The following is a 25,120-nucleotide window of genomic DNA, read 5'->3' on the forward strand; positions in this document are numbered from 1 at the left end:
GATTTGAGAAGAATGCAACGAGAATATAAGGGGAGAAGATAAAAAAAAATAAACCTGTGAGCATGTTGAAACATCACAATGCTGGCCTAAGGCAATATATACCTATGCCTACACTGTTTTAAAAGAAAAAAAAAAGTGTATAGAAACCTGTGTGCTTACATTTTAAGAAGAAAAGGAAAAGGTAAAAAAAAAAAAAAATGCCTTCTACACATTCGATTAGGCCTTTTTCCTCTCGAAGCGGCTTATCGGTCAGATAATAGGTCTGGCGCCTACAGCATTTTTATTTACCATGCCTGGCCCTGTTTTTTTTTTTTTGTTCTTTTTTTTTTCTCTTGTCTTATCCCCTGCGTCCGAATTTGACCCTTAAGGCCTACCCCTAAGAGAAAAGAAGGTGAGGGGTAGGGAGGTATAAAACCTGATGTTATTGTTCGCTGTCTACGCCTTCGTGGGCGGTAAAAATTGTCTTAGGCTTTTGTCACGGTAGGCTTTTTTTGTTGTTGATGTCAAGTGGGCATGGGCTGAATAATTTGTTTGTGTTTGTTTTGGTTAATTAGTACATTAATTAGTAGGTTGGTTGTGTGAGATCGGATGGATAAACAACGGCGTGAAATTGCTGGAGACTATAAATATTTTCCCTTTGGCCTAATTGCGGTGGATAGGAAGGCCATGGTAAATCGGTTGGATGGAGAGTAGGTTATTTAATACAGAATTTTTTTGCTCTGGCTGCTCATTTCAATGCTATTTACAGGCATCGAAGCCTTGCAAGACCTAGTCCATTAAAACTTAAATAAAACGTTTCTCAATGAGCACCGCCCATGAAGCTTTCAAATCGTTCTCAAAGGAATTGAGAACATTTTTCTCACTCATTTCTATCCGAGATCAGTGCAACGAAGATTGTCACCATGGCTCCCACAAGGAATGGCAGTGCTTTAGCCCGGAAGCTCGGGAATCGACGAAAAAAATTTTTTTTTTTTAACAATTTACACCATAAATTTGCTATAAAACCATTACACGATTTTGATCTGACTTTGCTCAAGCTTTCAAACACTTCCATTTACTTACTTTATACTTCCCCGTGACAGTGTTTTCTTGGAATTGAAAGCCGTAAAAACATATATATATCCACCGTAGGGCAAACTATCGTTGCCATCGGGCCAGAATTTTTCTTTATTACATACACTGTAAACGCTGTCTATCACTCAGCATCATGGGCCCCTGAAAGTAATATTCTGAGGCCCACCACCCAGTTGAAAGTATCACCTACAATATTCACTCATACTTAGTATCGAAAATCAAAGTTCCAGATCTGATTATCATGGAAGCTCCTTACGTACCCGGATCATCCGAGATATTATCGGTGGACCCATGTCATTAGACGTTCCCGGGTATAGATGGTACTCACAACTCGAAAAATTAATCTTTTTTAAAGTACGGGGTGGGCAAAAAGTCTGTAGAAACTAAAAATTCATAAAAATCAGAAAATAACAGAAATAAAAAACGGTTTGCAGGGTTAGCATCGCTAGGTCACGGAAATTTTTTTGACGGGGGGGGGGGGGAAGAACTCAAAAACAGCCAATAGGTGGAGCTGACGTACACAAGTCAAAGAAAAGATCAAATCCAATCTGTCGGAACTGAAAGATGCGATCCGCCGAGAGGTGTCATTTATACAGCCGGACCTTCTGCACTCTGCAGTTGCTATATTTGTGACTCGCCTGCAATGTAATAAACGATTTGAAGGCATTCTGTTCGTTATTTGCGTATCTTTTCTTTGACTTGTGTACGTCAGCGCCACCTATCGGCCGTTTTTGAGTCATTTTGTTTTCCTGTCTTAAAAAAAATTCTCGTTACCTAGCGATGCTAACCCTGCAAACCGTTTTTTATTTCGGTTATTTTTCCACTTTTTATTCATTTTTAAAGTTTCTACGGACTTTTTGCCCACCCTGTATAAGAAAATTCGATGCGAGGAAAACGTACAATGGCGACGTCCATCAGAAAAACACTTTTGTGTCAGAAATGATACCAGTATCCAATCAAACAATCTTAAACAACAGCTGCTGACAACAGAAGGTATCGACAGCAGGTGACAAACCCCCGAAGGATGACAATATCGTACTCTCAACAGTAGCCGATCGTCCCGTTTCTCCAAGTGCGTTAATAATGTATCAAGCACACCGATACCCATTCCGGCAATGTCTTTCTTCTTCTTCATCCTAACATTTCCTTAAGACATCTAACGTCTGCAAATGTCGACCGTCAAGACAATTACCAACCAGACTATGCTAATTTGAGTTTGTCGAAACCACCGATCGGTCATCTGTCAAGAAACGAAAAAAAACCAGAGAGAGACAGAGAGCCAATTTTATTCACTGTTACAGGTATAACACATGCAAGGGGGTATCGCCGAAAGGGCCGGTAAACATACAAATACGATATTACCACCATCTCCTTAAGAACAGACTGCTGCTTCCGAATACCAAAATGAGCCATTACAGCAAAATGAAGAAAAAAACTTGTCCAATCCATCTTGACTCTTACACGATTTTGATCTGACTTTGCTCAAGCTTTCAACCACCACCTCTCATGATATATTCAACCACTTCCATTTACTTACTTTACTTCCCCGTGCCACTATTTCCTTGGAATTAAAAGCCGTAAAAATATATATCCACCATAGGGCAAATTGTCGGTGCCATTGGGCCCGAATTTTTCTTTATTATACGCACACTCTAAACACTGTCTATCACTCTCTTTATTCTCTCTCTCTCTCTACCTCCCTGGCAATTGTAGTTTAATTGGCGCTATGACATTACCAACAACACTACACAATACAGTAAAGCCTCTGGGTGTGCAACATTCCTCGGGGAACTTCTGACAGCCCGGAGCACCAAACCAAAAAAAAAAAAAAAAAAAAATAGCGCCTTTTTATTCGGTGCCTCAACCCTCCTCCGTCGTTGTTTCTAAGAAACACACTAAAGTCATTTACATACATATGTCGTAAGTCTTAACAATCTTCTTTCTTCTCTCTCTCTCTCTCTCGTATGTAGTTTGCTACTGCAATATATTCTTATTCTTCTTCTCTTTTATTCTAACTTGTACCATTTGTCTCAGGTACAATTTGCAATGCATGCTGCCGCTGTTAGCTCATATATAAAAAATAGATAGATCCAGGGTAAGAAAAAAGAATTGTGAATTTTTCTTGCACACCATTCATTCCCTATCGACTCGTAGCCAATGTACATCAATCTTGCAGTGACATTAGACGTTGAAGAAAAGAGAAAAACAATATATAAAAAAAAAATGACTTTAATAAGAAAGAAGAGTATATATAAGAAAAGAAAAAAAAAATCTATAAGAAGTTTGTCTTTATTGTACTGGACTGGACGAGACAAAGTTCAAGGCCCTTTTCAGACTAATGGTTATTTCCCCTTTATGAGCCGCGAATGACAATCAAGCATCGATTAAAACTTGCTCAAGAAAAACAACAACAACACAAAGCAAAAAGAACAACAAGAAGTAGACGGAAAGAAAAGAAAATGTATTGCCTGATCGTATTTAATGTCGCACCAAAGAAATACGCACATACCATTCTGGTTTAAGATGTCGACTCAAATGGATGGACACCGATCGACGTGCCATGCTAGAAGAATTTCCGTGAAAGTGATACTGGTGTTATTGTTATTTTGTTGTAAGAATGGTCAAACTACTTAAAGGAATTGTTGTTGTTGTCATTGGTGGGTGATGGACCGGAAAAATGCAGAGTTTTGTTGTTGTTGTTGTTTTTATCTTTTATTGTAATGTATGTCCCGGGGAATGTTTACACGTTTGGTTTCGGATTGAAATATACGTGGAGTTAATTAAAGATTCGATTCTTTAGAGAATATTCGATGGTTAGAATAAATAAAAGGGGGATGGAGATGTTGAATTGTAATGAATGCCTTTGAGCTGACTCATTGCTTTCTAATGAAGTTTTACTTCAAGCGTCTGACTGTGCGAGATGTTGAGTGTGAGGTAAAGGGACAACATGGTCGGATGCCACCGTGAAGAAGAGGGAGATGCTGTTTTTATATTGTTTCCTATTTCATTTTGTTAGTATGATGTTACATTTGACGCCGTGATGTAGACTAGGGTTGACCGACCTGTGACACTCGAACGTTTGCAAAAAAATTTCAAATTAGTGGGGGGAAAAACGCAGGGTGATTCAGAACTCAGATAAAATTTCTAAAAGTGTGCGTCAAAAAACTTTGCCAGGGCAGAGCTGGAGATTTTGATTTGTGTGCCTATTTTTATGGACCTCTATTTCTATCGTGCGTTGCAGAAAGAATGGCTGTTTTCACGAATTAGGAAAAGGTGGACATGCATTTCATGTATGGTGCTACGGGGAAACTTCTCTGGAAGTCCAAACACTGCATCGGGAGTGTTCTAACAAGATGCGTCGCAGATCTAAAAACCTCCGATCACACCGGTGTCTGTGCGAAACGGGCTTTGTGGTGCCGTGAACAATTTCTATTGCACAGAACAACGATTAAAGCTGTTTACGAGAAATAATTAACAAATAAATATACAGTACCTGTCACCTTTTTAGCTAGATTTTGGAAAAATCTTGGCTATTTTTTTTGTTTTACTTTTTTTATGGTAAGTTTGGTTCTAAAGTGTTTTTAACAGCCATCGATTGAATTTTCAGAGCGGTGAAAAAAAGAAAAACGTCACTTCTCCTAAAATGTGACCCATAAAACACACACCAAAATTTCACACATCCCTGATGTATACGAAATTATAATTTCTGATGACCGTAGAGTTCAAATGTCCGTAGCGACTGAAACAAATTTTGTCCCATCTCGGTGAATTCATATAGGTAAGTTACATGATAATTAATTAGACCGGGAGCATAATCCAAAACTACATTGTATTCTTAACTACACATGAATTCTCAAATCCTTCAATGTTCAGCCCGGACGAATGTCCAAGCATGTCGAATCGGAGGTTGGAGAGCTAATTACAACACAATTATAGTGCACGGTGACATGCTCGGCTGTTCGTTTCAAATAGGTGCCTGATGAATAATGTTTATATAGTATGCATAACTAACTACTTCCTACACACTGAACAGGCAGTACGACTAGTGATTTCGATAGTGTCACAACAATCCAGCTCAGTGATCGCGTTTTGTGTAAATAGTAACAATTCCCTTCCGACTTTTTCCAGAATTGGAACTAGAGTTCGTACTTTTAAAATGCTTTGAAATGATTTGGAAAAGCTTCTTCGCTTTCTGCAGAGCCGTTATGAATTTCCAAATATTGGGATGATGGACCTCAATAGTGCTGGTAAACGAATTATGCCAGCCTTCAATATTATTATTGGTTTTTGCAAACGCGTCAATAGTGGCGTCGAACTGATTCCATAGTCATATAGCAAAATTTTTAATCTCTCCTACGATTTCTTGATGCCAATCCAGGTGTCTTCGAAATAATTTACATTACCATGTAAATCTTCTTCATTATCCTTATAGTAGATACTACTCTGTAGTATCCTTCGGGAACGCTTCGATGATGGGAAGCGCGATGTCCGGTCTTTCAATGCCTCTTTACATTATACTCACGGCCGGACTTGGAAAGGTGCGAAGGGTGCGATCGCGCTGGGCAGCAAAATATTGGGGGCCGTAAAATTAGGCTTTATTGCATTAATTACATATAGTATTTTACGATAACTGCTTTAAAAAACGAGAACTTATATTCTAAGTTCTATTCTATTCGAAATTCTATTGATCTATTGAAGAAAAATATGTAGATTTATTATCAGACACACATATAATAGTGAATCCACGCTTCCCCTCCTTGAATGGGGGCCTTGGTTTTTGACAGGACCCTAGACAAAATTTTTAGATGGTTCATTACATTGATTGTCAAGAACATTTATAGTTTTTAAACTCAGTAAAACCCTTGTTTTGCACACAACGGTGGGACGAAAAAACTCGTCCGTAAAACGGGGGGGGGGGGGTGGAAATTAATCAGAGGTTATAAATGCATACTTTTATTATATATAAGGGAAATTATTATTTAGCCGTAAAGGAGGGGTGACCGTTAAGAAAGAATTTTACTGTACTGAAGAGGGCCGTAAAACTGTTTTCGTACCGGGCCGCTAAATGACGGCCCTAATTGTAGTCCTCTTTAGTACTCGCTATCTAGCAACTATTCAAACTTTTCAAGTACGTCTCTGGCTGGTACGAATGCAGCTAATTTTGTAATACTCAATGCAAAATCACTGTTTGTCGACTCTAACGTGTAAACCACTTGTCTGCATAAACACTGAGAAATAGAAAAAGCAGCATCTTTGTTTGCATTGTAGAAACTCTTATTTCATAGCAGATAGGGCGCACATTCCTATTTTATAAATGACGTTATTAAACATTTTTTTGATTTATTATGATTATTTTTAGCAAAAAACGACATGTGACAGTACTGAACTGTCCGCGCTGAATTCTCGACATTGAATTGTCGTAGATTCATTCCGACACCAGTCACACACCCTCGTACGGAAACAAATAGCTATAATGATAATTCGTAACATTGACATACGATTTCATATAGATTTTCATCTTGTCAAGGGCCACAAAAACTTATAATTAAAAAATATATATATACTATGTGGCGCAAGTCCAGCTGTTGGCTACGTCAAAGGTGTACAAACTTTTCTACTAGCAGCTTTCACTTTTTTTCCCCTTCAAACTTTTCGGCTTCAGGTCGATATTTTACACTTTGGAGGGCTGTATAAGAGCTGAATGTTTGTGGGTGGGATGAAATTCTCGAACGAGCAGGACTGGAACGCTGACAGGAGTTCGTGCGTGTGTACCAGAGTACACGTGGCCTATGCCAGAGTTTCTCAACCTTTCTGAACCCAAGGACCAGTAAAATATCTGAAAACAATGTGATAAATTTTCGTCTTTCTGCAAACCAATCAGCCTATCTCCACGGATCATATTTTGAGAAATGCTGATTTGATCCAGTGTTTTCCAAATTAGGGCTGATAAAATGGATCAGGGTAGTCGTAGAAGATACAGATATTACATAGGATCCTCTGAAATGGCTTAGATCAGTGTTTCTCTACCTACGATCCGCGGACCAGAGATGTGGTTTATGAAAATGGAATAGGCGGTCCGGTAGCATACATGAAAATTGAATTATAATTGATAAAAGTTTTAAAATTGTATGCTACGGATTTTTTCCCATAGGTCCAAAAACAAGCGCAAACACGCAAGCACGCTTAGTGGTCAGTCAAATTGTTGCAAATATTTTGCTGGTCCTTCGATTCAAAAATCTCGAGAAGCACTGGCTTAGATGATGGGGGAGAAATATTTTTTGTGAGAAAGAAGAGAGAGAGAGAGAGAGAGAATAAATAGATTTGGAAGACTCTGGTCATTACATGTACAATGAAATTACTCTATTTACTCGCATATATAGGGCGAGGTATGATTTTAGAGATCAAAATAGGAAATCTTAAGGCCATAAGGAAATCAACGACTTAAACGCAGATAGAGCGATACGATGTAAATGCAGGGCGACGTAAGTCGGGGTATTACTGTATAGATTTCTGAATAAAGTCTGAGGACTCTCAGAATAATGTTACTAAATACTGTGGGCGCTTGATCACTCACTGCCCTCCTCCTCCGACTCTGACGCCACTGTTGAAATTTCGTGTATCTTGCCCAGGATCCTGAATCAAACGGGAGGCAAAAGTATTGAAACCTTTCACAAAATCTGAAAACTTGTCTTTCATAAATTCTGAATTTTCATTATTTTTGGAACTATTTCTCTTATTAGTTTTCGATTCATTTTTCAGGTTTTGATTTTTTATTGATTTTCTATTATTTTACTTCCGAATTCTGCCTTTAATTTTTCATCAATTTTGAATTTGTAATACATCCCGAATCATCTGATTTTCAATTACTCAAAATTATCATTAGTTATGCAGTTATTTCTTGAATTAGTCGTAATTTTTCATTGTTTTTTTTTGTCTTTTAGTGACACCTTTTGTTTAGGCATTTACTCGCGCATATAAGACGACTTAGGTTTGAAACAGCGGAAATTTAATAAAAACTTCGCCCTATACACGCGAGTGAATGAATACGTTAAATATCGTGTACGCACACACATATACCCCAATGAAAATGAATACATACGTAAGCGATCTGTTTTCCAACGCCAAAAATTCACGAGATGGTCTCGAAAATAGATACCATTGAACTCTGACATGATTGTGATGCTGATGATGATACCGAATACGCCGGCGAAGTCGATCCCAGCGGCGTAAAGAATAACGATATTAATCTATCTTAATGACGTTCGGAAAAGTATGGTATGATAATTTTATATTGTTTTCCGCGAGGGTTAGCCTTAACGATAGAAGGATAAAATAACTAGGATGAAGTAACGTCATTTCTACGTCTTTCACGTGATGGCTCATATCATGTTATAGGAGTACATGATGTTTATTTATGTGTGTCTATACATCTATGCATCCATCCACAGCAATGTTTTGTGTTTCTTCTTCAAAAACAAAAAAATAGGATTCGATTCTCGATTATTGACAGATAATCGAATTATCCGTTAAAACCGATTACGATGTTAAGAAATAATTAGAATCTAATGGAGGATAAGAAAAGTTATTATCGCTCGGAAGGTCTAAAGTGACGTAAAAGGTAAGCTCAAAGGAAACAAAAAGATTCCGGGAAGAAAAACTTTCCTAAATAAAGGATTATTATTAAGGAAATGCAATTATGACTCGTAAGAAAATCAAAAATTGGAGCGGAGACGAGAAACCGAGTTACGTCATCGTAAGCAATTAATCCTAATCGCCTGATTGGTTTTAATTACATCGGGAGAAGATGCCCGTAGACAGCGTTTCATCGACAGTATATGTTATGTGGTATATTATACAGGTATGGTGCTATTATTAGCATAGGCAACTTTTACCGGATCCATGGGCCCGTGTACTTCTAACCAATATTTCCCAACTGGTTGACAATAAATTCTATTGAAACATTAGGCTCGAGACTTCCTGGAATATTTTAAATGCAAAGGCAACAACAGGCAAATTGCATACAGCAATCCAATATAAGAGCATATATCACGGAAAAAAAAAGAATAATTATTAATGTATAATATACACTGCCATAAAAAAATTATTGTCTTATCTAAGTATGGATAGATTCTCAATTTACCGCAATGTGTCTATCGTACTCCTTTTTAAAAGTATCAATTGTATTACAATTCCCGACTCCACGACTCCTATTCCATTTATTAACAACCCTATTGAGAAAATCTCCCTGCGACATCATAACCTGGAAATGTTCCTTAGGGTTTCAAGTTTAAAAAACCCGAGTTTCAAATTTTTTAAACTTGAAACTCGGGTTTTTAACCAATCAAAGACGACGCGGATTTCCAGATTCTGAAATACGGAGGCATTATGTTCACACCCTTACTAAACAATACCGGTGTCCCCTTGTCGAAGCAGTTGATCGATCGGTGTACTATTAACTCGTGGCCCATTCTATCCATGTAGGTACGGTCTCCAAAAAATTTTCTAGCACTATTGATATCTTATATTACTACTCGTCTTACCTACTTCAGGAAATAGTCTATTTCCAACTGAGCACCGTACGAGGGGCGCAGACTAGATCTGTGGTAGTGTTCAACCAATCTTCTAACCCGTACCAATATCAGTACCTCTTTCTTTCTTCATTTCAAATCTAAAGCACAATGCCGGTCTATCGACAAGGGCAATTTACTACCGAGTTGGTTGTGCCGGAAGTGTGCGCATGTGCACCTAACAGTCTGAGTGCGTATCTAGTGCTTCGTGTGAATATTAATGCTGCCATCAATTTCTCAAACTATGTCGAATTCGGATAACTCTAACATGTGTTTAACTCTTTCTTCATCTACCACGTTATGAAAAAATGAAATAATTATCTGGTACATTTTTTTGGTAAATCATTTAAGTTCTAATTAATGTCTAAAACAATTTTTTTTTTCAAAAATTATTTAGTACTCAATGAATTAATTAACCTAGTGCTTTAAAGTACCGTCTCAGCACTATACGCTTACAATAAAAGTAAGGTAAATTTTTTGGTGCACTTTTTACGGTAGTTAAAAAGAAAGTGGTGCTATAAATAGGCCTAGGGTGGCCAAATGTCCCGGTTTTTTTGCTATTAAATTCACTGTGTCGAAAAAGGCTTTCGGGACGCCTATTTGTCCCGGTTTTTTTTTGCGCAATCAAAGATTGCATGAAATAAAATCATTTTCGAATAAGTCCGTCTCGCTTAATTGGGTGATGGATAAAATCCTCTGCAACCGAAATTTCTACCATAAAGACAATGCTTATAATATTAGAATAAGACAACCATAAATATTCTTTATGGGCATTCTATAATATTTTATCATGTGTATATATTGTTTATAATTTTTTTAATTGTGTTTTTAATTGGGTTGCTGTATTTTTGAAATATATGACATCCATATTTGATTATGGGCATCTTTTTCTCAGCCACTTCGTTGCACATTTTGCTTGTTGTGGCGTTGCATTTGTATTCCCCGCTTAATGGAATATCAACTTCTCCCAGCTTAATCGGATATTATGATTCGCACGACAACTGCAAATGTGTATTAAATACTCTGTATATAATATTTTTATTAAACAAAACATTTGAAAATTATGACACATATATTGCCAGTTAAGACTTATAAAAAATTTAGACTTAGCGGATTTGAAGTGTCTCTGTTGTTTAGTTGTTTTCAGTACGTACATTTAATTACTTTATTTTATTTTTGTCCTCTGCAGAGCCAATAGAGGGCACTAATATTTGCAATAAAAGTAAAAACTTCAAGAAAACAATCTGTACAAATGGTCATAGCTTCATGAAATATATTGAAATTAGACAAAATGATCGCGAAAAGAAAGGATTTCTGTTTGTGCAACAAATTAAAAATATTGGATGAAATAAAAAACTTCTCTCTTCACAGCGTACGCCTTTCAATCTCATATATACAGGATGTCCGACATTCATGGCCTTCGTAGACTGACGTTTCACTCACTTTGGCGCCGTTGTGTAGAAGCAGTGTGATGATATTTGCTTAATACATTGAAAGTTTGCAATTTCATACTATAGTGTCCCACAAGAAAGGGTTTCTAAAATGCCCCGGTTCTTATTACTGGGTTCAGTGTTTTGTCCCCGTTTTTCATCTAGGATCTTTCCCGTTTTCTCAGGCCGCCCTAAGTAGGCCTACATACCGTCAGTAATCAGATGGTGAAGTCGAAGTACTCTCTCGCTCCACACAGAACCTTCAATATTATTTTAGTGTCAAAATTTTTCCTCAACTAAAAATTTCTCTTCAAGTCGAATTTTTTGGATATGAGATACATTTTTTTGGAGGGGGACGATATCAAATAGCTTCAAGCGGACACTTTGCCTTTACTTCTTAATCTATTTCTATATTTGTTTATATCCATTATGTGAAGAACAGATGAGTGAAATAAATAGGATACATTTTTATAGCATCAATTGATATTATATAGTTGTTACCAACACTACGTTTGCTATGAGTGAATATAATTTAAAATTATTCGATTAAAATTTGATTGATTGAATTCATTAAAGTTTTTTAAACTGCTTATCGGTGATAGAGCCTGGACATTTTTCGGTACGAAAGAAAGGAAATTTTTAAGACATTAACTATGTATGAATATTATCGACTATTATCGATATCAAATAACTATAAATTGCATTTCAAACTATTCAACATTCATTATGAGCAATTAGCAGGAATTTTTATTTTTTTTTAATTCTTGCCACATGTTTGTTTATGGAGTTCAAGAAAACAGTAATTACATAAAAATTTAATTTTATCCTGAAAATGTGCGGTAGGTGGATGCGCTGATTATAAGGAGCAAAATACGTAAAGCCCACAAATAGTTCTCACAAATCACAGTCAAGTTCTCACAATCCCCAATAGATATTGATTATTCTATACACCCATACGATCATGGATGCATCCGCCTCATTTCATTCATAAATATTGTATATAGACATTTAATTTTTTTCTTCATATATATATATTTTTTAACCTTAATACCTTACTACTTTTTATTAACTACTTAACTAATTTTATTTGATACGAACTAACTATTTTAACTTCTTAACTAATTTTATTTGATACGAACTAACTACTTTAACTTCTTAACTAATTACCTTAACTACTTTTCATTTGACATGTTCAAAAACAAATACGATAAACATGTTGGGGTAAATCGAGAAGCTATCCATACTTAGAATAAGGCCGGTATCACACTGTAAAAGTTTGGCAAAAGTCCTTTTATAAAATTTGAAAAATACAGCTAATAAGGTCGCCGGTTGCATTTTTTAAAATGTAATAACCTTATTGGTTAGATTTTTCAAGTTTTATAAAAGGGATTTTATCAAACTTTTACAGTGTAATACTGGCCTTAGACAACCATAAGTATTCTTTATGGTCAATGTATAGTCTTTTATCATGTATATTGTTTCTAATTTTTGTAATTGCATCTTTAATTGGGTTGCTGTATTTTTGAAATACATGACATACATATTTCTTATGGGCATCTTTTTCTCAGCCACCTTCTTGAGCATTTTGACTGTTGTGGCGTTGCTATTTGTACAATCATTTCTTTTATTATTTTCCCGCAAAAATTATCTTTTTTAATATGTTTTGTTATTTTTTGTTCATTAATATGCATTTTGTTCGTTCTATTCATTATAAATTTGCAATGTGTCAACCAGTATGAGTCTTTTGACCCCCCTTGGATTATTATTTTTTCTCCTTTTGAACGTTTTTAAGAAATGAAATTAATAAATTGAAATTGAAAAAAAAAATTATTCGTGCGATTTTTAATATAAATTCAGTTTTGACAACACTTATGTGGATCACAGTAGTTTATTGACCCTTCAATATTTTGTTATTACACGTGAGGGGGGGGGGATTCAAAATCTAGAACCAATTTCGTTAAACGAACGCAACGTTTGGTTCCTTTTATCTTCTGAGCAACTTTCGTAAATTAAGAAGCAAGAAAAGGAACTTCTTTATCATAGTTTATTGATCGGGTTTCTTCTCAATTTTCTTTTCTTTTCCACTATATTGTCTGTTCTTCTTCTTATAAAACATTACCAAATTGTCTATAGTTTCTTGTTAAGCTTAATCGCTACACGAGAATCGGATCAATATTTCAAGCAACTGATCGGCTTTTTTTTTTCCTTTCTTGGGCTTGAAAATATCGGCACGTTCAGTTTTAAGCCTAGAGCTATTTCGAAATAACTTGCCTATCCTATGCCTTATACATGCATAGTATGTCGGGGGGTAATCGAGAGACAAGGAAAGATAACATTATTTGTCTTAAGAAATACTTTTGCTCTCTTAAACGTGGAACTATTTCATAATTTCAAAAAGTTTTTAAGAAAATGAATTTAAAAATGTAAATTATAACAAATTTACATCCATATTTGTTATGGGCATCTTTTTCTCAGCCACCTCGTTGGGCATTTTGCCTGTTGTGGCCTTGTATTTGTATTTGAAAAATTCTAATAAAGTTAATTAAATAAAACGGATTTAGGTAGAGGAAAAAAAAATTGAAAAATTTCTAAAATTAAGAAAATTGAAAAAAATTAAGAGAAAATTGTAATACTTAAGAATATTAATAAAAACAAAAAATATTAATGTAAGCTGCCTAAAATGGTTCACAGCTTCAAAAATGAATTTTTATTGCCTTTTTCCCAATGTTTGTGCCAAAAATGCCTTTAGCAATTGTACTTAAATAAAGAAAACTTAACTAGAAACTAAAAATTCAATTCTTATGAATGAATAATCAAAAACACCGTTATAACGAACTTAAAGGGACTGAAAATTTGGTTCGCAGTATCTTATCTAATAAGAGAATGTCCAATTGTACAGGATCGAAAACTTCGTTTGTTACATTCAAAGATTCATTTAAATCCGTGTTAAAAATTCAAATATTAGATAGTTACGAAACAATGATAAAAAGCATAGATTAATTACAAGAATTTCAAAATTACTTATTGGATCAATTAATTTTTATTATTAAAAACTAATTGATCCAATTAGTAATTTTATAAACTATCCAATCCTCGCATACTTAGTTTTATTATTAAAAACTAATATGTGAGGTGGAAAAATTTAGATAAATGTCTGTAACGATTGTGAATGATCGATTTCGGTTTTAAAATTTTCAAATTTAAAATATTAAATATTTAATGTAGGGTTGAGAGAGAGAATAAGAGAAAAAAATTATATTGAATATAGTAATGGGGCTGTGATTCTTAATGGTAAGCTAACGGGGGTGCTTAAACTATGCGTGACCGCGGGACACTGAAATTATAATCGGTAAGAGCCACGAATGTTTTTTTAAAATGTCCGATGGCTTCATTTCAAGCTAATGGACCAAAACTTGCAATTAAATACCCTAATGAAAGTTCGAAATAATAATGACTAGTGACGTCTGGTGGGCATTGGGTTCTAGGCACTAGGGCCTGAGTCAAACAAGGGTTTCCTAATCATTGTAGTTTTTTTTCCTCCCTGAATTTAAAAAAAAAATTCTATTCCAAAACTTGCATTTAATTCTGTCATTGGCAGTTTCATTCAATGATTTTTAATGGCGAAAAATACAATATTTATAGAAATAAGAAGTTAAAAAGAGCTCTAAAAAATGTGTTCAAGCGTGGAGCTGCTGGACTCGTTAACATGGTCCAGAGTAGGATTACCATTTTTTCGCAGAAAATACAGATCTGGGATTGACCAGTTTGAATATTTATATTTTTCATTGAATTTTTTTATTCATTACTTCCGTTCAGTTTGGCTTCACGAGCCACATCAGAGGACTCGAGGCGCCACATTTGACCCACGGGTCATGAGTTTAGTAGTCATGCTTTGAACAGGGAAACCATTATTGGTGGATAATTTTTTGATGATTTAATTATATAGGATCATTATTTTGGGGATTTATATAGCTCTGACAATCTTTTAAAGCAGCTTACCGTTTATTTACGGACCTTTTTTGTGCCGCGGAAGTTCGAAGTGTGATCAATGTGCAAAGTGGCTAACACATCGGACTTGGACTGCAATATTTATACCCATAAATTTATGTATATAATATTGATTTTCTGTCTGTGCATCCGTATGTTCTCTATACAAATCTACAATTTTAGACCGATTTTTGTAAAATTTTTCGTATATAACAAGCAGAACCCGACTTAAACGACAGTCTACGTTAAAAGTTGGTCAGAGCCAGGCAAATGAAATGGGTGAAAAAACTGTCAGGCAACAATGCTTCTTGAGCCTCAACAATGACTGTTGGAATGTTTAATTTATTTACCGTGGTTCCAAAACAATACATGTTCATTTCAGACATGTTTATTCCTTTACAATAGTTTGCCACTTTTTTCCAATGCTTCCAGTATCTTGAAGAAAACCCGGGTATTTTCGCTAGTTCTTAATGCATCGATAGTAAGAGATTCATATAAGCACCAAAATTTACTGAAGCAAGATAAATCTATTTGGTGCTAATTAGAAATTGGAATTGCCGTGATCGTCTAGTGGTTAGGACATTGCGTTGTGGCCGCAATAACCCAGGTTCGAATCCTGGTCACGGCACGAAACACTTTTTATGGTGCCTCTGTAGTCTAGTGGTCTAGGGCGTTCACCCGGAAAGTTAGAAATTTGGATGAAATTCAAAATTATAAATTGGACCCTCTCTATAGCCAAAAAAATTGGCAACTAAATAAGTGAATACAGTCAAACCTCGTTAATGAGTCACTCTTGGGAGAGCAAAGATATGACTTAGTAAGCGGAGTGACTCGTTAAACAGAGTAAGCCATAGCTTGCCAATTCCTGCTTGAGGACAATTGGGACTTCCAAAAAGTGATCCGGTAAGCGAAGTGACGTGTTAACCGGGTGACGTACTAACGAGGTTTGACTGTATATGACACCTCTTTGTACACACACTTTATCACATAATCTCAAAAAATAACAAGAGACTAAGCAATGGCTGCGGTAAAAAAAAGCGCTTACCCTCAACCTGTCGATAAGATCGGTTGCCTATGATGATGATAATAATAATAACTAAAAAGAGCCTGACACTAAATTCTTTCACGCACAAATTAACAGAATAATATTAAAATAATAAATAATAAAAATGAATTTCTGACGCAAAGGGCGCGGTTCTAAGAAATTCTGAAGACACAATGAAAATCGAAATGTGTCGCTATCTATACGTTTAAAGGAAAAAAGAATGTATATAATACGTGTGTTGTCTAATAGTAGTATAAGAACGTGGGCAATCAGGCTCTATACGAATAGGCATTTTTTTTTGTATACGTACTATTATTATTCTTTAGTGACAGGCATTAACCAGCTACCAGAAGAAGGGATGGAAGGAGATGTAAAGTCACAACACCACTTGAGATATGCCCACGGGCTCAGGTGTGGTCTGAAGTTACATCCGAAAAGCAGTTTTTCGATGGGTTTCCTCTTCATATATATATATAAAGAAAAGCAAAAGAATGGCCGAATAAAATATATATAACAACAAAGAAATTTAAAAAATAATAATGGAGGGGAGAAAGAGATGAAATAATGGTCGGAAGAGAGAGAGACCATTTTGTAAGAGCTTCTGGTGGAACTATCATTATTGTTATTATTGTTATTGCCGTAATTGTTATGAAAAATGGTCCTGAAGAGTTTTACTCAAACACCTCCAAACGTATATAAAGGGATATTTATTTTATTTTATTTTTTCCTTGGATTCATCATTGTGAAAATAGGCAATGAAAATTATTGGTTTTCTATGCAAAATACTTTTTTTTTGTGTGTGTGTCGAGGAAAATATATTACATAGAGATTATATTAGTTTTCAATGTGGAAAATATTCAAGTTTGCGTAGTTTATGATGGGGAAGCTGAAAAATATACAGGTTTGTGTTTATAGATATTTTTGAATTTACGAGCTGTTTGCTATGATACGTATGCAGTTATGTAGGATAAATTCACAATAATCCGAGTCTCGAAAACGTCTTCGCGCACGCACATACACAATTCTGTTTTCCCCCCTAAAAGAAATCATTTTGTTTAATTTTTCCCACGAATGCGGAAGGGTCTTTGAATTATGCCACTGATAGAGAAAACAAAACTAAATACGAATAAGTTGTTCCAAGGGGGAAAAAAACAATTTGGAACAATAATTTCATAAAATGAAAATAGATTTAATTTTCAAAATTGACTTTTTAGAACTTCCCGTTGCTTCAACGCGAACTGTGAAAGTAATGGTCCCCCTACACAAGCGGGAGGTTCCAGAGAGGTATCACTCATAGAGCTCTGGAAATCTCAATTTTTCACTATACAGGGTGTCCTGGTAGTGCTAGTGCGTCAGCATTAATCCACAGTGCTGAGCAGTTTTGCTTCCCTTTCTTTTTACAAAATATGCAATATACACACACACACACAGATGAAAACATACAGAGCCTCCACTGCGACGGGAATAATAAAACAGAGCCTCCCTTTCACAGTGCTAGGCATTCACATTTGAATTACTTACATATATTATTTACATAAAATAAGTTTCCCTTTTTTACATAAGTAGTGTTTACTAGTGTTACATAGTAGTACTTTTATGCATATAAACATTACTACAAACACAATACATACTGGTATAGGGTAGTTTTTGAAATTCTTTAAATTAGAATCACACCTCTATGACGGACGGTTGAAGAGAAAAAGGCCGCATTAGCACGCACGGGAGACCGTGCATAAAAACTCGTCTACATCTCCGGCCCAAAAAGTCAATGTAAGCATTTCGGAAGTGCAGGGATTACTGTCAGTTACCATCCATCCACGCAATTTTCTTAGTGGTAGTAAGTAGTATTCGGCAATTGTTCCTTCGGTTTGAATTTCACTCTCCCGCCCCCCGCCCCAAACTTTTACTGGCCGAATTCAGATTTAGATTGAATTTCTTAATTTTTTTCCTTTTATTTCTCCAGATATTTTCAGTTTATAGATGTCAACCAAAAAATTCATTTCAATAGTTCAAGCGAATTTCTACAAGATTTGGTTCCTGGGAAGGTCAGCAGTAATAGGATCACCGTACTCCGAATTTTGAAGTTCTGTTGGAATCTGGCGAAAACCAAATAATAGTAGCTACAATATTTTTGGTCTTCAGTTTAAATCCCACCCTCTAATCTATTACTGGCCGAATTCACAGATTTGAATCCAATTTCTTTAATTTTTTTTTTCCTTCTGATCGTTCAGTTGAAAGATATCAACAAAAAAATTCACGACAAAAAATTTTCCTGTATATTTTCTGGACTTTCCCGTGTCCATAGAAACAACAAACTTTTCCAACACAACTCTGCCTCTTTTGAGGTAACGGAAGTAAGGTGCTTTGCATCAGTCCGGGGTTGTGAGCGGTTCTATCTATCTATCTATCTATTTAAACTAAAAAAAAGTAAATTTTATTCTTTAAAAATAGATTATTTAAAAAAATTCTAATTTATAGCATAAATGCTGAAATGAAAGCGATTTTTGTTTTGTAAATTGAGTTTCGAATTCACATCTTTAGGAAAAAAAATTGAGTGCTTTCGTGAACGAAAAATATTTGTTTTCTAATAAATCCGATGTCGGCCTCTAAAAGGTTCAGTTATCGTTTCATCATATTGTACTTGGCTTAATCATCAAGAGAATCGTAGTTACAGTCAAATACAAATACGAAATTAGAAACCACAACAGGAAAATTGCCCAACAAGGTGTCTGGAAAAAATATACATAAAAAATAGTCTCAACTTAATTGACGAAGGTGAAATCTGAGAAAATACTAAAAATTGCAGCCTCTGGATTTCTGAAGTCTACGGATCGAATCTTGCCTTTCAATAGCAGCTATCGGTTCCACAAACTGCAAATCGATTGATTGCCAATAGAATCGTAGTTACTGAATCGGCTAATCAAGCAACTATGTAATTCATCAATGTTAAGAGTTATCATCCATAGCCTCTAATCCCGGTACAGAGTAAATTCAGCTTTCTGTGCGCGAATGTGTGTGGGGTTTGCGAGGTGACAAATTAGCCGACATTTGATTTTAAGATACCCCAGAAACAATCATGACAATATTAGTGAGATAGACCTTGGCAACTGAAGATTTAGTTTCAGGTTCTTGTCTCGACAGGAGCATAGGTGTCTGTAGAAATTCTATCGATTCTCGAAACAGCAGTAGCTCAAGTAGCCAAAATTAGGCCTTCATGGTCATGACGGGAAAGAATCGACTGTCATACATTATATTCAATTGAAAACCTAATAAAAAATATATTACGATAAATATTACAAAGAAGAAGAAACGCGACGTCAACAAACCTGCAGGTAGGCCTTGAGCAAGGTGAAAACATTAAGTTGGACCACGTGGTGTATAAAAAGAAAGAGAAGCATGCACATGTTAGAAAATTCGTACTTGACAAGGTGATTGCTCGACACAATCGATTTCATCTGAGCATTTTTACCTTGACACGATTGAACGGCCAATTATAATCGCATACACATATTGGAGTAATAATGCATGGCGAGCGCGTGAAGGATGGGGGGAAAGAGAAACAACAACAAATGAGCTTAGAATGAGGCATTGTTGAAAAATAAATTGTTTCAAAGCTTTGAGGCTAAATTACGACGCAGATCAATTAACCAAAAAAAAGTGTCGACAGTTTTCTTTTTACACCAAACAAAAAAAATTGACAATGAGAACACAATCTGAATAATAATAATATTGTTATTACCAAGGAATATGCATATAATCATAATCGCCATCTATTATTTATTATTATTATTTCTTCATTGACTTTCATAAAACCCAAGGCTATATTTTATTATCGGCCTAATTTTTTTTTTGGGGGGGGGAAATTCGAAAAATCTTGTAAAATCAGAAAATTTTTGGGAAATTAAAAATATTTTTAAAGAATTTTTTTTTTCTATGAATTTTACTAATATCTTTTATAGATTGGTGCTTCTCAACCAATGGCCATATCCCCCCCCCCACCTTGCGGTCCTGGGATATTATAATGGGGGGCCACATGTGTGAAATTCAGATGAAAGAGTATCCACGACAAGTGCTTAAGGAGGCCACAGAGAGTATTTTAAGGGAGAGGGGGGAAAAAGCTTTCAAACCTAATATGGTGGGAATAGCGTGACTACTTTCAAAATCAAGCATAGCTGTCCATAGAACCAGGGCCACCTTAACCCATGGGCTCATATGGGCATGGCCGAGATCTACTATCCATAGGGACCCTGTATGATTAGATCTGATACTATGATTTTCGAATGTAAGCTATTACTTCCACTAAGTATGGGAACACCAGAACATCACTTTGCCCAAGGACCCATGATGTTGAGAAGACATTCATAAATTCTTTGCTCAGGGTAAGTACGAATTCAGGGTAATGTGTGTCGGGAGAGTTGTTTTATTGTATGCGTTCGTTGGATCGTTTCGTATTTTATATAGACCTATTTTTTGCATATAATTCGGCTCTTAGGAGGGATGATCATCCCCGTTCTGGCCTGTGCCTGGCCCAGGGTTCCAGCACGTCGATCTGATTCGTAAAATTTTTGTTCATTATAAATTTAGTTTTGATTTAATTCAATTCAATAAAAATAATAGAATAAATCTCGCTCTTCGATGTGGATGGGGGGGGGGGGGGGCTGGATAAGACCCGCGATATATTTGCTGATCACTCGAGTTATTTGCTGCACATTTCCAGACCACTTGAGTGATCCACGGCACAGTTCCAACGACTCGCGGTGCAGTTTCACATCACTCAGATGGCTTCCCCCGTTGCTATCTATCGAATAAAAACAAACTTATTGATATAATTCTTTAAGTAAAATTAGTTGTTCGTTTTAAACTAGTGTGAAACGCTCTCTCTCTCTCTCTGCCATTGTTATATTATTTCCATTTTTTGTCATAATTTATATTCAGCGTAAGATTCTTATTAAAAAAAATTAAATCAGTATACTCTTACAATCACATTTTTTCGTTGCAATGCATTTTTACAAATCACATTTCTTTAAAATATTTCTCGCAAAGAAAAATCCTTCTCACAGTGTTATCGACAACAATGACTATTACAAACTCGTTACCAATCAAAAAAATTTTGATAATTAGTCTTTTGACCCAGACCAGTAGAAAAATAACAATAATTTATAAACATTATAGTATCAATTTTCATCATCGATAACCAATTTATCGACTAATTATTTGGCTATCACTTTTCTTTCCACAATAAAATAAAGAGTCCAACTCTCACATCACGTAATTAGAATTTTGATAAAAAGTAATTCTAATTATTCTCATTAACAATTATTAAAAAAAAATTGAAATAAAAATCCAACTTCAATTGAAACGTTCGCGTTCATTTCGTGAACAAACACAAAAAAGCCATTATAATGTAAAGAACAAAAAAAAAATGGCCACAAAAAATGAACAGCAAGAAAAAATCGTATCTCATACGAAAAAAATCATAGGTGAAAGATAAAAGGCATTAATTACACTCCGTGATTCTTCATTATTAAAAGACATTTATTAAAGCAATTAAAATTATGGGGAAATTTTTTTTAGGGGGAAAACCCTTTGAGTTTTTACCCCTTTCATTAACAAAAAATCATAATTATTTTTAAGTGAAAATAGATGGAGAAAAAAATGGTTTTTATGTCTCAATAATTACCACACATTTATTCAACATTCTTTGTATAACGAAAAGAATACGATTAAAATTTTTTGCATTTGTAGGTTCTACGAGTATTTTCTTATTATAATCTCAGCATTTTTTTGTCATACATATTTTTTATGAATACCTAAACATTTTTTGTACATACATATGGGTCACTAAAGTCACTAAAGCACTAAAAAAAACCTTAAAAATTTTTTTTCTTAATAAGCATCTCTCATCTTTAGATGTTAAATAGCCCGGACATATATGAACAAAAAACAAAAGGTAGAATTCTTATAAGACGTTGAATGAGGAATCTTAAGGTCAAAGTAAAAGGTGAACGTTTAATAGGCCGGGAGAGAGATAGTATAAGTAAAGTAAGAAGAAAATAGCGGCCTATTCTTCTTATTCTTTGTCGTAAATCTAAGATTTTAATCCCTAATTGGCGAAAAGTTAATGTAGCATTATTTCATTTCATTGTTAATCGCTTAAGTATGGGAATGAGGAGGGAAAGGCCTTGTTTAAGAAGAAATGCCTAAGTAGATTTTTTTATTTTGTATATAATGAAGAGGAAAGAAGGTTATAAGAATGTATGGTTATAGAATTCTTCTCACTGTCTTCTCTTATGTCTTTTTATTACCTCTTGTTTCCACTGCCACTATTATTACTACAATATGTGGTGGTGCCTTTTAACTTATTACAGGGCTTTTTTTTCTCCCTCGATAGCCTTCAACGAAACCAGTAAAATGATGACCACGGGATATGTAGGCCTAAGCTTTAAAAAAAAAAAAAAGATGTTCGACAGGTAAATAGTGAGTGAGTCGCGTGCATAACCTCCATTTGTCATATCAGTAAATATTACGATTTGAATCTCTTCTCTCTCTTTTTTTTGGATATTTTTTTCTTTTGAATTCTTTCCTAGAAATGAGAGGCAAAAGAGAGCAATCATATAATATAATTAATTTTTTTAAATTGTATTTTTTTTTTGCCGGTAGCGAGAATACGCTGTTGTTAATTAATATAAAGAAAGGCAAGCTAATTTGATTTCACTTTCTCTTTCTATCTGATAATATTCGCATAATCAGTGAGAGAGAGATTATATAATGAGTGTCTCAAATATTTTTACTATTCACGGCATAAATGAGAGTGGGAATAGGATTTTAATACAGCTTCTAGAGACACCCCTGCCTGATGAAGTTTGTTTGATGCGACACATAGTTTGGGTATCAGAGAAATATATATTCATAACGGTAAAAACGTGATAAGTCGGTTATTACATGCACGGTAAACTGGTTATGTATAATTGCCAATAACCGGTTATGTATAATTGCCAATAACCGGTTATGTATAATTGCCAATAACCGGTTATGTATAATTGCCAATAACCGGTTATGTATAATTGCCAATAACCGGTTATGTATAATTGCCAATAACCGGCTATGTATAATTGCCAATCGTCTCGGTGAGTTTGATTAGGATTTCAATGCAGCTTCTAGAGACAACCCTGCCTGATATGGATGAGGTTTTCTTGATGCGACACGTAGTTTGGGAATCAGAGCAATATATTTGTAACGATAAATATGTGATAAGTTCAGTTAATATATGCAAAATAAACTGGTTATGTATGATTGCCCATAACCGGTTATGTATAATTGCCAATAACCGGATATGTATAATTGCCAATAACCGGATATGTATAATTGCCAATCGTCTCGGTGAGTTTGATTAGGATTTCAATGCAGCTTCTAGAGACTGATTATTCCCAAGCATCGTTGATAAATTTGATATTTGATAATTAATAAAAAAAATATTATTTTTTATCAGTGATTATATGCATAATACCGTAGTAAGTGTCGTAGGTAAATTTGATAAATGTTAAAAAAATTATCACTTTTACTGGTGATTATTATACATAACACCTAAGCGCACCTAATTAATTTCATAAATACTTGAAATTCTTCGCTTTTCCTGTTATTATGCATATTATCCTAGTGTAACAAGCGAATTTGATGAATAAAAAAAAAATAATTCCCAAATGAGTATATGGGAATTTGATTATAGAATTCGCTGAATAGGAGTTTCTTATATTGGGGGTCTGATTGCATGCGCACAAAAACTTGTAAAAATCCGAAAAATCTAAGAATTTGTTGAATAAAAATTCGTTATATTGGGGTACGACCGTAAAAGTTGTTAAATAGAATTAATTCGTTATGTCGAGATCCGTTTGAGGTCTGAATTCGTCGAATAGTAGTCATTTCGGATATGTTGGGAAACGTTCATTATATTCGGTTCAGACTCCGGCTCACAAGTACGATCATCTAAATCAGTTTCTCAACCTTTTTTGTCCCATCGCCCCCTTCTTCAGGAATTTTTTTCTCCCATCGCCCCCTAACGCAATCTAACTCATAAGATCCTTATCCGTAGCTTCTACCGCTCCCTGGAACTTTCCATCGCCCCCGTTGGGAATCACTGATCTAAATCATATCACGACAAATGGGACCGATTTATCATATTTACCAATACATCATTCAAAAAATTATTACGCACAATAACCGGCCCAAATGGTTAGTACGATTCATCATGTTTATCGACGACACTTTAGTATTATTGTGCATAATTACCGGTAGAAGTAATGAATTTAAGGAAATTTATCAAACATACCAAAATGATCGGCCATTATGCATAGTAACCGGTTAGTATACATGAAAATTTGGTTCATCCCGTTTACCGTAACACATATACATTTTTTTAATGAATTAGGCTGTCATTCCGATTTTCAGTCGGTGCAAAGTAAAGGGTAGGCCTATAGGGGAAAAGAATTCCATTGAGAAATCAACTTTACAAAATAACTGGTCTTGTCAATGCTAGAATGAGAAGAGGCTTTTACGGCAGCCACGTCTCGTCTATGCCGCTGAGAAAATTACGACGGGCATCGCCAGGGGATTCTGTGAGATATAATGACGGATAGAACTGGCAAATACACAGTTCTGTTTAAAACTGGACCATTTTATGCAAAATAATATTTAATTGAATACATCATACTTAATTAGTAACTCTAAAACACTGGTTCTCAACCTGGGGCCATATGGCCCCCCTTGTGGTCTTAGGATATTCTCAGTGGCGGATCATGATTTTGGGAGGCCCCAGGCGCAACCTGATCTGGAGGCCCTCCTATCAGGGGCGGATTAAAGGTAGGGGCTGTCACCCCCCTCCCCCCCCCCAGAGCAGAAAAATTAAATGGAAAAAAAAAATGTTTTCTACGTTTTTGACTGAATAACAAACCAAGAAAATAAATTTGCTTAAAAAAGGGGGAAAATTCAGAATTTTTTCCAAAAAAAATCAGAACCGTCCT

At 35.2% G+C, this 25,120-nt stretch overlaps 1 protein-coding gene and 1 non-coding gene across 4 annotated transcripts in view; one reads left to right on the forward strand and one right to left on the reverse strand.

Annotated features, from left to right (window-relative positions):
• The window catches only part of LOC149081711 (uncharacterized), a 472,262-nt gene that overhangs the window by 207,517 nt on the left and 239,625 nt on the right, over nt 1-25,120 (reverse strand). The gene's annotated exons all lie outside the window — the stretch shown is intronic.
• On the forward strand, nt 15,615-15,686 carry TRNAH-GUG (transfer RNA histidin (anticodon GUG)). The gene has a single exon. It is a non-coding gene; the product is annotated as a tRNA-His (tRNA).

Source organism: Pholcus phalangioides, unplaced genomic scaffold, assembly GCF_987345545.1.
Source record: "Pholcus phalangioides strain wild (caught in Gottingen) unplaced genomic scaffold, Ppha-v1.0 ptg000009l_1, whole genome shotgun sequence".
Taxonomy (NCBI): domain Eukaryota; kingdom Metazoa; phylum Arthropoda; class Arachnida; order Araneae; family Pholcidae; genus Pholcus; species Pholcus phalangioides.